Source organism: Narcine bancroftii, chromosome 3, assembly GCF_036971445.1.
Source record: "Narcine bancroftii isolate sNarBan1 chromosome 3, sNarBan1.hap1, whole genome shotgun sequence".
In the NCBI taxonomy this organism is placed as follows: Eukaryota; Metazoa; Chordata; class Chondrichthyes; order Torpediniformes; family Narcinidae; genus Narcine; species Narcine bancroftii.
In genome coordinates this window covers 313586001-313600945 of record NC_091471.1, presented here as the reverse complement: position 1 = coordinate 313600945, position 14945 = coordinate 313586001, and the positions used below count along the sequence as shown (strand labels likewise).

Below are 14945 nucleotides of genomic sequence, written 5' to 3'. Positions count from 1 at the left end.
TTCTCCAGCTGTCCCCATTCCACATTTATCCCACTGTTCCCCACTGTTCCACCACTATTCCCCACTGTTCCCGACTTTTTCCCTCTGTTCCCAGCTGTTCCCCATCTGTTACCAACATTTGTCCACTGTTACTCGCTTGTTTTCCACTGTTCGTCACCTGTTATCCACTGTGCCTCTCTGTTCCCCACTGCTCCTCATTCTTCCGCCAGATGGGGAACAGCTGGTGAACAGAGGGGCACAGTGGAGAACAGAGGGGAAAAGTGGGGAACTGTGGGGAATAGTCAGGAACAGGTGTGAACCACTGGGGAACAGAGGTATATATGGGGAACAGTGGAGAACATTGGGAAAAATGGGCAACAGTGTGGAACAGTTGATGGGGAACAGTGGGTTAAATGGGGAACAGAGGGCAAAAGTGGGGAACAGTGGGAATAATGCATAACAGTGGGGAAAATTTGGGAACCGTGGGGAACAGTATGGAACCGGGGGGACAGCTAGAGAACAGTGTGGAACCGGGGGGAACACTAGAACAATTGGGATCAGAGGGGAATAATGGGGAGCAGGGGGTATAATGTGGAAAGGAGAACTGTGGGGAACAATGTTCTGCACTGTTCCCCAACGTACCCCATGGTTCCCCATTGTTGACCATCAGAAGCTCATCTGTTTTCCAACTGTTCCCCACTTTTCCACACTGTTTCCCACAGTACTCCACTGTTCACCATCCATTCCCCACCGTGAAATATAAAGTGTTCACAATCCTTTCTCTGGAGACAAAGTTTTGAAGAACAGGTTCATCTTTATTTCGAGTCTGCAGAGTCGGGTGTCCCTGGTCTGGAGACATACCGGAAGTTCAGAATCATCACTCTTTTCTACAGTCCCGCGCTCAACATCACCCCACCTTCATTTACCTTCTTCCATTCAGAATCCCAATATATTACAACATTCTCCTTCTCCCTTCCATCAATCCATACATTGCCTGTTCATGTCTCTATTAGGCAATCGCAGTACTAGCTATAGACTACCTTAGGTCACTGTACCAACCTGAACCAGTTCCTTGCATCCTTGGGGCTTGAGATAAGAAGGGGCCCACTGGCTAGTACTGTCTACTCTCAAGCTCTTATCTACATACTTTGCATTCCATCATTTTTCACAGAATGGTGCGAGTTTAATCATATTCAACCATTTTTCACAATTCCTCCTTTTTTCTCGTTATCATGTATTTCTGATTAAACTGCATTATTGTTCACCTTTTGTTTCCTCAAATTGTACGAGTTGAATTTGTCGTTGTTCATCTGCCATGGGATTTTTTTAATACCACCTGCTTCGCTCCAATAGCTGAGCAAATGGATCTCATGATAAAACATCGTAGGATGGCTGATCCAATCAATAAGCCCACTAGAATCATTCAGCCAGATATAGCAGAGTGCATTAACCATGGCACCCAACCTCCGAAATTCCAATCTCCCCATGTCCAATCACCTCCTTTTTTATATTTATCTCTAGTCTCCTGGATCTTCTCTCTACACTTTTTAATATGGACCACCAAATCCGAGATATTAGCTGATTCATCCAGGATGTATGTGTAACATTCAGAACCAATTAAAGCCCTTTCTCTGTCAAAATAAAATCAAGGGCCATGCATTTTTGGAGGACTGTAAGTTGCATGGTGGCCATTTCTGTATTTATTGCCCAGACTTGGGATTGGACTTCCCCAAGCACCAGGTTCGTATCATTTACTAGTTCATCTAGGGTGGCTGCTCATTCTTGAATTTCAACCGCCCTTCATGCGGCTCCAAATGTTGGGAAAAACATCCACATGAGACGATCGCCTTCAGTCACCCTTTTGTTTTTTCCCATGGGATGAGCCTAATACAGATAGCTGGTTAAGATCAGGGACATGGGGAATTAAGTAGGCCAGGTAGGCATCCACTCCAACCTTTAAGTGTATGGGTCAATTTAAATCCTTTTGTCTGATTCCAACATTCCTTTTCCCCAGGTAACTATGAATAAATTTAACATACACACACCCAATATGTGCCATTTACAGGGTGCGGGATTCGCAGTCGTGTGACGGTCCAATTCTGCATGCAATTGGAAACTCCTAGTTGGTTCCTCAAAAGGAAGCAACACTCCAGACTGAGTAGTTGGTGACTTTGTTGGTTTTGGTCGTATCGACCACCCTTTTTATTTATCTTCAGTGGTTGGATCACTGTTGCTGGACAAGGTATATATATCAAATAATACATGTAGGGAGAGAGGGACTGCTACTAAGGGGACTCCTGACTTGCCATGGTGTGGCATTTTCACACATACCCAACAATCTGTTTGATTTTGGTTCTTAGCATAATTAGTACATAGAGAGATAAAAGAATTTTAAGGTTCAACACACAAAGTTATATGTATGTCGAATTGAAATAGTAAACGTAAAAGTTTCATTATTGTAGTTTTCTTTTCTGTTCCTTTTTACTCCTCTTTCCTTACTTCTTTGGCTGGTGGTGGATCCAATGGTCCCTTTATTCTTTTTTTTAAAGTTTTTATTTTTCACACTATGATCCATATTGACCAAAATACACACAAACATTTTCCTCTTGAATATATACAGTGTCATTTTTCCCCTTTTCCCCCCTCCCTTCCCTCCCTCCTTCCCACCCCCTCCCCACCCACTAAACATTCAACATATACAATACAATAAACCCATTAAAAAATGTCATCACACAATGAAATAAGCAAGAAAATTGTGTCATCTACTTTTACAGACTGGGTCAGTTTATTTCATCTTCTTCTCATTCTGTCATTTTAGGGGGTAGAGGTCCGCGGTAGGACCTCTCTGTTGTGTTCCATGTACGGTTCCCAAATTTGTTCAAAAACTGATGATATTTATTAAATTATATGTTATTTTTCCAATGGAATACATTTATTCATTTCCATGTCTTCTTTGGCTTGGCTTCGCGGACGAAGATTTATGGAGGGGGTAAAAAGTCCACGTCAGCTGCAGGCTCGTTTGTGGCTGACAAGTCCGATGCGGGACAGGCAGACACGATTGCAGCGGTTGCAAGGGAAAATTGGTTGGTTGGGGTTGGGTGTTGGGTTTTTCCTCCTTTGCCTTTTGTCAGTGAGGTGGGCTCTGCGGTCTTCTTCAAAGGAGGTTGCTGCCCGCCAAACTGTGAGGCGCCAAGATGCACGGTTTGAGGCGTTATCAGCCCACTGGCGGTGGTCAATGTGGCAGGCACCAAGAGATTTCTTTAGGCAGTCCTTGTACCTTTTCTTTGGTGCACCTCTGTCACGGTGGCCAATGGAGAGCTCGCCATATAACACGATCTTGGGAAGGCGATGGTCCTCCATTCTGGAGACATGACCCATCCAGCGCAGCTGGATCTTCAGCAGCGTCGACTCGATGCTGTCGACCTCTGCCATCTCGAGTACTTCGACGTTAGGGGTGTAAGCGCTCCAATGGATGTTGAGAATGGAGCGGAGACAACGCTGGTGGAAGCGTTCTAGGAGCCGTAGGTGGTGCCGGTAGAGGACCCATGATTCAGAGCCGAACAGGAGTGTGGGTATGACAACGGCTCTGTATACGCTTATCTTTGTGAGGTTTTTCAGTTGGTTGTTTTTCCAGACTCTTTTGTGTAGTCTTCCAAAGGCGCTATTTGCCTTGGCGAGTCTGTTGTCTATCTCATTGTCGATCCTTGCATCTGATGAAATGGTGCAGCCGAGATAGGTAAACTGGTTGACCGTTTTGAGTTTTGTGTGCCCGATGGAGATGTGGGGGGGCTGGTAGTCATGGTGGGGAGCTGGCTGATGGAGGACCTCAGTTTTCTTCAGGCTGACTTCCAGGCCAAACATTTTGGCAGTTTCCGCAAAGCAGGACGTCAAGCGCTGAAGAGCTGGCTCTGAATGGGCAATGTACCATTGCTGTATTCTTAGGCGATCTTCTGATTTCCAGGTTGACATTGTACATTTTTTTGCTTCAGCTAAGACTATCATAATAAATCTTTTTTGCACTTCATCCAAATTGAGGCCACATTCTTTACTTCTTATATTACTTAGAAGTAAGATCTCTGGATTTTTTGCTATGTTATTTTTTGTGATTTTATTTAATACCTGATTTAGATCTTCCCAAAACTTTTCCACTTTCTCACATGCCCAAATTGAAATGTACTGTTGTTCCCATTTCCTTCTGACAGTGAAAACATCTATCTGATACTGTTGGGTCCCATTTATTTAACTTTTAGCATGTGTCCATCACTTTTCCATTGTTTAGTCTGCTTTTTCTGTGGTCAATAGTACTAGATATAGTCCATTCCACTGGGGCTGAAGCTTTTCTTCTTTCCACGAATTGATCAGGACCCAGTCACCAGCATTCACAGAGTGGATAGGGAAATCTAGAGGAGGGCTCTGCACCAGCAGACCCTTAGCTTTATAATCTACAAGAGAATGAGAGACTAGCAGTAAATAGTTCCTTAAAAACACATCATTATTTTTGACTGTAGGTATTCCTTCTATCCCCCCCAAATATGGGAGTCCAAATAACATCTCGTAAGGGGATATTTAATGTTTTGTCATGGGGCTGGCTGAATTCTGAAAAGAGCTATTGTTAAGCACTTGGTCCAAGGTAATTTAGTCTATTCTTTTAGTTTTGTAATTTGCATTTTTAAAGTGGCATTCATTTGTTCCACTCTGGATGCCTTGGTGTATGCAGCTTCCATTTTATACCTAAGGTTTCACAGACCAGGCTGTGAATTTTAGAAGCGAAGTGCTTTCCGCGATCTGAATTGATGGATTCGGCTGTTCCATTTCGGAGTTCAATTTGTTCCAGAATTATATGCTTGTGCAGTGGCATTGACGGTGGGGAACGCTTCCACCCATCACGTGAAGTGGTCCACTACTACTAGTAGAAATTTCCATCGCTGGACCTTAGGGAGTTCGGTGAAATCCACGTATCCGCTGAAATGGCCAGATTGGTAAAGGTTGTCCTCCTCCAGGCATAGCTTTCATAACTTTCTTATTAACCTTTAAACAGAACACACAGCGGTTCACTGTCTGTCTTGCAAGGATATAGACTCCTCTGCAGGCATAAGTTCGTAAGAATGCATCACACAGTGCTTGCGCTCCCCAGTGGGAGCGTGAGTGCAGTTCCCCTAGTATCTGCGGGGTGATTTCTTTATTTAACAGTTGTCTTCCATCGGGGAGCCAGCATTTTCCGTCTTTTTTGCTCCCATCTTTTCCATTTGTTCTTCTTCAGGGAGGGAAAAGATAGGACCTTCTTCAGCCCTTCTCTGAGAGGTATCAGAGCCATCATGTGAATGCACTGTTCCTGATCGTGCTGCTTGTCGGGCCAGTTCATCAGCCATCCGATTTCCTCGTGCTTCTGGTGAGTTTCCCTTCTGATGTCCTGGTACATGTACTGTGGCAATTCTTTCTAGTTTGATTAATGCTTCCAAAGTATTTTCAATTAGTTGCTCATGAGTCAGTTCTTTTCCTCTTGCTGTTGTCATCCTTCATTCTTTCCAAATTTTCCCAAATGTGTGTACCACTCCAAATCTGTATATATGGTACCTTCCTGCCCTTCCAACAGTTCCCCACAAGTCCGCAGAGTTCCCCATCAGTTCCCTATCTGTTCTAAACTGTTTCCCACTGTTCCTCACCTATTCCACACCTATTCCCCACTGTTCAACCTGCTGTTTCCCTCTAGTTCCCCACTTTTCACCACTGTTCACCATGGTTCCCCACTGTTCCCCTCATTTCCCAATCTGTTCCCCACTTTTCTCCACTGTTCTCCCATTCTCCACAGTTTGCTATCTGTTCCCCACTATTCCCCTCTGTTGCTCACTGTTCCACAGAGATCTCCATTGTTCACCATCCCTTCCTTCCATTCCTCAATTTTCCCCACTGTTGCCCTCCATAGAGTACAGTTCCCCAACTTTTGTCCGTGTTCCCCACTGTTCCCCACCTGTCACACACTTTTTACCACTGTTCCCCACATTCTCCAATATTCGCCAAATGTTCCCCACTGCTCTCCCCTGTTACCCTCTGTTCCCCACTGACTCATTCTTCCCCTCTGTTCCCCACTGTTCCCCCACAGTTCTTCACTGTTCCCCACTGTACTCCAGCTGTACCCCATCTGTTCCCCACAGTTACCCATTTTTTCACTCTTCCCTACTGTTCCACATCTGGTCCCACAGTTTTTCACTGTTCCCCACTGTTCTCCCGCTGTTTCCAAACTGTCCCCCACTGTTGCCCATTTTTCCCAATTTTCCTCACTGTACCCCATTTTCCCACTGTACTCAACTGTTCCACATCTGTTCCCCACAGCTTTTCACTGTTCCCCACTGTTCCTCACCTGTTCCCCAATGTTTCCACCAATCCCAACTGCTTCCCAGCAGTTTCCCACCTCTTCCCCACGTTTCCCCACTGTTCCCCATCAGTGTCCCACTGTTCTCCAGCTATTCCCCACTGTTCCCCATTTTTCCTACTAATCCCCACTGTTCCACATCTGTTCCCCACAGTTCACCACTGTTCCCCACTGTTCTTCACCTGTTCCCTGACTTTTCCCCACTGTTCCTCACCAATCTCAAGTGTTTCCCAGCAGTTTCCCACCTGTTGCCCATGGATGTCCACTGTTCCCCATCAGTTCCACCGCTCCCTTTTGTTCCCCTCTGTTCAGCAATATTCCCCCCTGCTCCCCAATATTAACATCCATTCCCCATTGTCCTGTTGTGCTGCCCACGGTTCCACACTTTTCCCCATCTGTTCCGCTCTGTTGCCCATTTTTCCCACTATTCTCCACTGTTTCCCACTGTTCACGACTGTTCCTCATTCTTCCCCTATATTCCGCATCAGTCCCCCATCTGTTCCCCACTGTTCCCCATATTTCCCAATGTTCTGCACTGTTCCCCAATGTACCCTATCAGTTCCACACAGTTTTTCCCTGTTCCCACTGATCTCCAGCTCTTCCACATCTGTTCCCCACAGTTCTTCACTGTACCACACTGTTCTTCATCTGTTCACCAACTTTTCCCCACTGTTCCCCACCAATCCCAACAGTTTTCTAGCAGTTTCCCACCAGTTTTCCATGGTTCCACACTGTTCCCCATCTGTTCCACAACTGTTTTAAACCTGTTACTCACTTTTCCTATCTTTGCCATTGTTCCACATCTGTTCGACAATGTTCCCAACTGTTCCCCAATGTTTGCCTATATTCGACATCTGTCCCCCATCTGTTCCCAATTGTTCCCCATTTTCCCCAATGTTCTGCACCGTTTCCCAATATTCCCCATATTCCCCAATGTTCCACACTGTTCCCCAACAGTCCCCCCACTGTTACCCTCTGTACCCCATTGTTCCCCATTGTTGCCCATCTGATGCTCATCTGTTTCCCATCTGTTCCCCACAGTTCTTCACTGTTCCCCAATGGTTCTCCACTGTTACCCACCAATCCCTACTGTTTCTCAGCTGTTTCCCACCTGTTCCTCATGGGTCCTCACTCTTCTCCATCTCTTTTCCATCTGTACCCCACTGTTCCCCCCATTCTCCACTGTTCACCATCTGTTTCACACTGTTCCCCTGCTTCCCACTGTTCCCCTCAGTTTTCCAGCTGTTCCCGAACTGTTCAGCACTGCTCCCCTTTGTTCCCCACTGTTCCCCATTTTTCCCACTGTACCCTACTGTTCCACATCCATTCCCCACAGTTCTTCACTGTACCCCACTCTTATTCACCTGTTCTCCAACTGTGCGCACTATTCCCCACCAATCCCAACTGTTTCCCAGGTTTCCCACCTGTTCCCCATGGTTCCTCACTGTTCTCCAGCTGTTCCCCATTGCTCCTCACTGTTCCCACATTTGTCCTCAGTTACCCACTGTTTGCCCCCACCGCTCTCCACTGTTCGCCTTCTGTTCCACACTGCTCACCACTGTTCTCTAGCTGTTCCCCCCTTTTCCACATTGTATCCCACTGTTCTTCACCTGTTCCCCACCAATCCCAAATGTTCCCCAGCAGTTTCCCAACTGTTCCCCACGGTTTCCCACTGTTCCCCTTCAGTCCCCATCTGACCCCACTGTTTCCCATCAGTTGCACCATTCCCTTTTGTTACCCTCTACCCTCTATTCTCATTGATTCTGCAGTGTTCCCCATCTGTTCCCCTTTCCTCATTGTTCTCCCCTGCTCCCCAATATTCCCCTCCATTTCCTATTGTCCTGCAATGTTCCGCACTCTTCCCTATATGTTCCCCACGGTTCCCTACTGTTTCCCATCGGTTCCGCACTGTTTCCCATTTTTCCCACTGTTCCCCATTATTTCCACTGTTCTCCACTGTTTCACACCTGTTCCCTACTGTTCCCACTTTTCCCCACTGTATCCCATTTCTCCCATTTTGTTCCACATCTGTTCACCAAGGTTTCCAACTGTTCTCCAGTGTTCCCCTATGTTCCACGTCAGTGCCCCATCTGTTCCCCACATTCCCCAATGTTCCCCATCAGTTCTAAACTGTTTCCCACTGTTCTCCAGCTGTCCCCCCTGTTCCACACGGTTCCCCACTGTTCTCAACTGTCCACAGTTCCTCACTGTTCCCCACTGTTCCCCACTGTACCACACTGTTCCCCATTTCCCCTACTGTTCTGCATTCTTCCACACTGTTGCCCTTCAGTTCTTCACCTGTTCCCCAACTTTTCCCCACCGTTCCCCAGTAATTCCCACTGTTTCCCACAATTCCTCATTTTCACAACTGTTCCTCACTGTTCCACACTGTTACTTACTGTTCCACACTGTTACTTACTGTTTGACGTATGTTCGCCACAGTTTTTCACTGTTCTCCAGCTGTCGCCGAACTGTTCCCCACTGATTCCCATTGTTCCCCATTTTTCCCAGTGTTCCCCATCTGTTCCCCACAATTCTTCACTGTACCTCACTTCTTCACCTGTTCCCTAACTGTTCTGCACTGTTCCCCACCGATCCCAACTGTTTTCAAGCAGTTTCCCACCTGCTCCCTTTTGTTCCCCTCTGTTGTCATCTGTTTTGCAGTGTTCCCCACTTTCCCCATCTGTTACTATTTCCTCATTGTTCCCCCTGCTCCCCAATATTGTCTTCTGTTCCCAATTGTTCTGCAATGTTCCCAATGGTTCCACACTTTTCCCCAACTATTCCTCACTTTTGCCCTTTTTTTCCCAATTTTCCCCAGTTCTCCATTTTTACCTCACTGTTCCCCATTTTTCCCACAGATCCCCACTGTTTCCCATTTTTCCCACTGTTCCACATCTGTTCACCACCATTCCTGACTGTTCCCCAATGTTATCCTATATTCCACATCAGTCCCCCATCTGTTTCCCACTGTTCCCCATATTCCCCAATGTTTCACACTGTTCCCCACCCTTTTCTAGATGTTCCCCATTGTTCCTCTCTTATCCACATCAGTCCTCCATCTTTTCCACACTCTTCCATGTATTTCCCAATGTTCAGCACTGTCACATTTGTGGCCCGAAATGTGTAGTTAATAAAACATCAAACACAAGTTTTATCAGGTAAACTTCTCCGAGTCTTTATTCTCCAGTTTCCTTTGTTCTCCTGCTTGTGCTCTTATCTCTCTCTCATACCACGTGACTTCCGGTACATCTCATACATATTCATTATCATGACATCCCTCCTTTAATCAGAAATAAACTTTACCTTCACTTACCAATATCCCTCGGAAACATACAAACATCGTAACTAATGGTAATACTATAACTCAACTACATAAAATTTACTTCCTACAGCACTCATACATGCACTTTATGATATAAGATTAAAATACTGTCCCAAAGTTCTTATTAAAACTATGGCACAAAGTCTTCGTATGGTTTGGGCACTTTCCAGTTTCGTTTCGGCCTGCTTGTGATATTGTCGTCGCTTCTCGGTTGTTCACTCTCACCGTCGAAAATACTGCTCGCCACGGCTTCGGGTGTTTCTGGCGCTCTAGTCACTTCATCAGGAGTGCTGGTAACTGCCTCTGGAACATCATCAGGTCTCTCAGTTTCAGCATCTCGTATTGGCCTTTCAACCTCTTCGCTCGATGTATCTCTGGACTGGTACCTTTTTACACCTGATACATTTCTCTTATACAGGACTCCAGTTGGAGACTTGACTGTCACCATACTGCCACTTCTGGATACGACAGTATAGGGTTGATGGTAATAAGGTGTGTCTAGCTTACCACCAGTTTCATGCCCCACTAGAACATTATCTCCTGGCATGATGTCTGAGTACCTAGCTCCACGTTTCGAATCTGTGTACAGCTTTGCTGCACCGTTCTTTTCAGCATCGTGGTCCCTCATCTCCTGGTTGTCTCGATTTCCTTTATTTCTGGCATTTTTGTGTGGATTTTTCTCCCAAAAAATGCTTCTGCAGGACTTTTTCCAGTGGTTGCATGAGGCGTTGCTCGATAGACAGCCACATAAGATAGCAATGCTTCTCGCCAATTTTGTCCTTCTGCGTGTGCAATCCTCAATCGTTTTTCAATGGACTGATTTTGTCTCTCTACTTCCCCGTTGGCTTGCGGCCATTTCGGAGTTACTTTATGATGGTGGATACCTGTGGTCCTCATGTATTCCGCAAATGTCTCTGAAATGAATTGTGGACCGTTGTCAGAGTATAATGTAACAGGTAATCCATATCTTGCGAATATCTCCGCTAACGCTTGTATTGTTTTTTCAGTGGTTGTGGACTTCAACACCACGTACTCATAGTATCTGCTGTAGTAATCTATCATTACCATAATTGATTCACCCGTCGGAAAAGGTCCAAGAAAATCAACAGCTACGTCGATCCATGGTCCTGTCGGGAGTTGCGTACTCCAGATCGGTTCTGGCGGATTACTCCTGCTTATGATTTGACATCCGTGAAAAGTTTTAACAAATTTCTCTGCGTCCTTATCACAACCTGGCCACCATACCTTGGTCCTGAGGTTTTGCTTGGTACCAACAATACCTAGGTGTCCTTCATGCGCTAAGGATACGATCTTCGGTCTCAATCTTTGCAGTATCACCAATCTGCAACCTCTTAATACACACTGTCCGATGCAACAAAGTTCGTCTCTAATGGGAATGTAAGCCTTGTGAGTACACTTGTCCCATTGTCCACTCTGTATGCATTCTCTTACTTCCATGAGTTCTGGATCACGTTCGGATTCTCTCGACTTCCTTCGTAGTCACAGCTTTCGGTGTCGACTGAATAGCTACGAAGCGTACAAAGCTCTCTGTTTCTGTTCCCAATTCTGACTTGGATTGTGGACCACCATCTTTCACCAATCTGGACAGCGGATCTGCAATGTTTGTTTTCCCTGCAATGTGGATCACTTTATATTTGTAGGGTTGTAGTCTGAGTACCCATCTCTCTATTCTGGCACATGGTTTGGATCTAGGTGCATAGATCACCTCTAATGGCTTATGATCTGTGATGAGTTCAAATTCAATGCCGTATAAATATGCATGGAACCTCTCACAGGCCCATACAAGTCTGAGTGCTTCTTTCTCTGTCTGAGAGTATCTTCCTTCCACATCTGATAACGATTTGCTGGCATAGGCAATGATTCTTGGTCCTCCATCATGCATAAACCAACACGGCTCCTAAACCAACTGGGCTGGCATCCGCTATGACTTTGGTTGATGCCGCCGGATCGTAATATCCAAGAGTTTTTGCATCTGTCAGGCTTTGCTTCAGCACTGTGAATGCTTTCTTCTGCTCAGATCCAAAATGAAATGGTACACCTTTCCTGGTTAGTTTCCTTAGTGGTTCTGCCACTGTAGCGAAATTAGGAATGAAGTTTGCAAAAAAATTGACCAATCCCAAGAAACTCCTCACCTCTGTTGCGTTCTGAGGTGCACGTGCCTCTACAATAGCTTTCACCTTGGCCTCTGCAGGGTTTAGTCCTTCCCGTGTAAGTTTGTGTCCCATGAAGTCCATCTCTGACACACCGAACTGCACTTGTTTCCATTCACGGTAAAGCCTGCCTCCTGTAGTCTAGATAGTACATGCCTCAACCGTTTGTCATGCTCTTCCATCGTTGGTGCATGGACTATGATGTCGTCAGAAATGTTGGCAACTCCAGGAATGCCTTGAATCACTCGATGGATTTCATACTGGTAGATCTCCGAAGCTGCATTAATTCCAAATGATAGCCTCTTGTAACGATACAATCCACAGAGTGGTAGACATGTGGAATGAGCTTCCGGGAGAAATAGTGGCGGCGGAGTCAATTGTATTATTTAAGAAAAGGTTGGACAGGTATATGGATGAGAAGATGATGGAGGGTTATGGGCATTGTGCAGGGAGGTGGGACTAGAGTGGGGTGTTTGGTTCGGTGCGGACTAGTAGGGCCTAATGGCCTGTTTCCGTGCTGTAAATTGTTATGTTATGTTACAGTGAGTCACAAATGTTGTTACATCTCGGGAACCTGGATCCAGCTCTAATTGATGATAGCCCCATTTCAGATCAATTTTTGAGAATACCTTGCTGGTAGTTAGTTCTTGAAGTATTTCCTCCACTGTTGGTATAGGGTGTCGTTCTCTAATTATATCTTCATTGGCCATTCTCATGTCAACACATAGTCTTATGTCACCCTTTGGTTTGGGCACAATCACTACTGGGCTGACCCATTGTGTCGAATGTTCCACCGGTTCTATAATGTCTTGTTCGATCAATTCTTTAATTTTGGCTTCGACTTTCCCACAAAGTCCAAACGGAGTTCGGTGCATTGGTTGTGCCTTGGTTTTGACCGTTTCATCTACCGCTAGCTTCAATTGTCGACCTTTCAGCTTTCCTACTCCTTGGAAGACTGCGGGGAATTCTTGCTTCATATCCTCGTATGACTGAATTGAATTGACACAAGCTCCAATATGAAGTATTGCCAGGTCTTGCGTTGTGCTTCTACTCAGCAATGGTTCTCCCCTCTCTTCTATGACCATAAACTCTGCTTCGGTATACTTATCTCCAGCTTCAACAGTTGCAGTAAAACATCCAATGGTCTGCAATGGCTTGGTTGTTGTGTATGGATACAGTTTCTTGGAACACTTCTTTGAGGTACAGATGATCTTTTTCCTTTTCAACTTCTCCCATAAATGTCGATCAATCACATTACTGTCACTGCCTGAATCTACAATGACCTGCACTGTCACTCCATCAATGATCACTGGGACCTTCTCATGATGTACTTCATTCAACGTAAATTGGTAACAACTCTGTTCCTCATGGGTATCATCATCGTCACCGTCTATCTGGCGAATGGTATCTTTCTTTCCAGGATACTTTCCTTTCCCCCAGGCTTTGCCTTTGGAAGTTGTACTCTTCCTCTTCTGGTCTGCATTGGACTTGCTTTTGCACTTGTTTGCAAAGTGGTCTTTACCTCCACACTTTCTGCAAACTTTGCCTTTGGCCGGGCAATATGGGTCTTTTCCAAAGTGACCTCGGTTTCCACATCTATAACACTCTACGTCCTGTGTCGACGTATATCTTGGCTGGTTATGGCTATGTGAGAGCCTCTTAACTTGCTGGCTTGAGTTGTCTTTCAGGGTCATGGTATGAAATTGCCCTTCAACAGCCTCTAATGCAGCAGCAATGGTTAAAGCATCGGTGAGTTCCAACTCACTCCCCCTTTCCAGTAGACGTCTTCTGAGTTTATCTGATCTGCAGTGCTGTACGACTTGATCCAATAATTGGTTGTCCAAATCAGCTGGCTTGTAATTGCATCCAACAGCTAGCTGGCATAGTCTCGTCACGTACTGAGCAATTGTCTGGCCATCTTCTTGTATCGTTCTTCGAAACAAATGGCGTTGAAATGTAGCATTCGGTGTTACTACATAGTGTGCATTTAATGCATCTACCGCTTTCCGGTATTCATCCTTTCTTCCAGTATTCAAAAGTGTCTTAAATGTTTCCCGAACTGCGGGTCCTGCAGTGAAAAGAAGTAACGCCCTTCTCTGCGCTTTTTGTTCAACTGTACCAGTATCTAGAAATAGGCCACGACTCTCAGCGTAGGATTCAAATTCTTCCAGCCATGCCTTCCACTTCACACTTACAGTGCTTGCATCACCCGTTGGGTCAAAATGAGCAATTCCACTATGTGTTAGAAAGTCACCGTCTGCTCCAGCCATGAGGAAATATTCCAGCCCCAAAAGTACTGAGTTAAAGAGAAAATACTTATCACCTTGAAGTTGTCTGTAATCCTCTGTAATCTTCTTTAGTCTTTAATTTTCTACAAGCTTCTTTCATCCTTGTCGCCAATGTCACATTTGTGGCCCGAAATGTGAAGTTAATAAAACATCAAGCACAAGTTTTATCAGGTAAACTTCTCCGAGTCTTTATTCTCCAGTTTCCTTTGTTCTCCTGCTTGTGCTCTTATCTCTCTCTCATACCACGTGACTTCCGGTACATCTCATACATATTCATTATCATGACAAGCACTGTTCCCCATCAGATCCCCCTGGTCCCTTTTGTTCCCCTCTGTTCTCATCTGTTCTGCAGTGTTCCCCACTGCTCCCCATCTGTGCCCCTTTCCTCATTGTTCCCCCTGCTCCCCAATATTCCCCTCTGTTCCCTATTCTTCTGTTGTGTTCCCTACGGTTCTACACTGTTCTCCATCTGTTCCCCACTGTTCCCCATTTTTCCCACTTTCTCCATTTATTCACACCTGTTCCTCACTGTCCCCAACTGTTCCCACTTTTCCCCACTGTTTCCAATTTTTCACACTGTTCCACATCTGTTCACCACCGTACCCGACTGTTCCCCAATGTCCCCCTATATTCCTCATCAGTCCCCCATCTGTTCCCCACTGTTTCCATTTCCCCAGTATTCTGCAATGTTTCCCAATGTCCCCCATATTCCCTAATGTTCTGCTCTGTTCCCCACAGTTCTCTAGCTGTTCCCCACTGACCCCACCTGTTCCCCACTGCTCCCCACTATTCCCCTCTGTTGCCCACTGTTC

At 45.6% G+C, this 14945-nt stretch overlaps 1 long non-coding RNA gene across 1 annotated transcript in view; it reads left to right on the top strand.

Moving 5' to 3' along the window:
• The window catches only part of LOC138759068 (uncharacterized), a 217247-nt gene that overhangs the window by 22143 nt on the left and 180159 nt on the right, over positions 1-14945 (top strand). Inside the window, exon 3 of the long non-coding RNA XR_011354626.1 lies at positions 5240-5368. This is a non-coding gene — a long non-coding RNA (uncharacterized lncRNA). The remainder of the gene's footprint in view (positions 1-5239; positions 5369-14945) is intronic.